Below are 1,093 nucleotides of genomic sequence, written 5' to 3' on the forward strand. Positions count from 1 at the left end.
ATTAATCGAGTGCAAAATAGCATTTTTTTGGCTGCAAGGTTACCGGTCCAGGGTTCCTTTAGGTTCGAAGAAGCCACAATCTCAGACATCCAAGCAGCATTCAACAACAGATCATTGAATTCCTCACAACTGGTTATGCACTACCTCGACCAAATCCGGGTTCTCAACCCTATCCTCCATGCTGTCATAGAAGTCAACCCTGATGCGGTTGAAGATGCAGCAAAAGCCGATCTTCAGCGCAGCAGGGGCGGCTATCTCAGCCCGCTCCACGGCTTTCCTGTCCTCATTAAGGACAACATAAGCACCCGTGACAAGCTCAACACCACCTCAGGTAGGGTTGTTAAAGATTTGATTTCTGGCAACTTGGCTCGACTTGTTTATTTCAATTCGAGCCTGAATAATTTTTTGAACGACAAAGGATCTCTAATCTAAATTCACTGCCCTAAACTTAGGTTCCTTCGCCCTTCTCGGCTCCACCGTTCCCCGAGATGCCGGTGTCATCCAACGCCTTCGCAGCGCTGGCGCTATCATTCTCGGCAAGGCCAGCATGAGCGAGTGGGACAACTTTCGGTCACTACTCACACCAGATGGGTGGAGCCCGCGCGGAGGACAAGGACGGAATCCATACCCTACGGCGGACGGACCTGGTGGAACCAGCAGCGGGTCTGCCATTGCGGTAGCAGCAAATTTAGTGAGTGTTTCACTGGGAACAGATTTGGATGGCGCCATCACATTTCCTGCGGTGAGGAACTCAGTGGTGGGGATAAAGCCCACAGTGGGACTCACCAGCAGGTCCGGGATGGTGCCCATCTCGCCAAGGCTGCAAACCATAGGGCCGATTGCACGAACGGTGGCGGATGCGGTGATACTACTGGATGCAATCGTGGGATTCGATGCGCTTGACGAAGAAGCCACGTCGGCGGCAATGCGGTTTATTCCTAATGGCGGATTCAAAAACTCATTGAAGGAAGATGGTTTGAAGGTGAAAAAAATAGGGATTTTATGCCTAGGGCTGTCAATTTGGCTCGTTGTTCGTGAACAGCTCGTGTTCGGCTCGTTAAGCAGCTCGTGTTCGGCTCGTTCGTTAAGCCTA

The 1,093-nt window shown here is 51.4% G+C and overlaps 1 pseudogene; it reads left to right on the top strand.

The window, feature by feature from the left end:
- Positions 1-1,093, top strand: part of LOC110029356 — a 2,640-nt pseudogene continuing 1,547 nt past the window's right edge.

The sequence above is a fragment of the Phalaenopsis equestris genome, unplaced genomic scaffold (genome assembly GCF_001263595.1).
Source record: "Phalaenopsis equestris unplaced genomic scaffold, ASM126359v1 Scaffold000567, whole genome shotgun sequence".
NCBI lineage: Eukaryota > Viridiplantae > Streptophyta > Magnoliopsida > Asparagales > Orchidaceae > Phalaenopsis > Phalaenopsis equestris.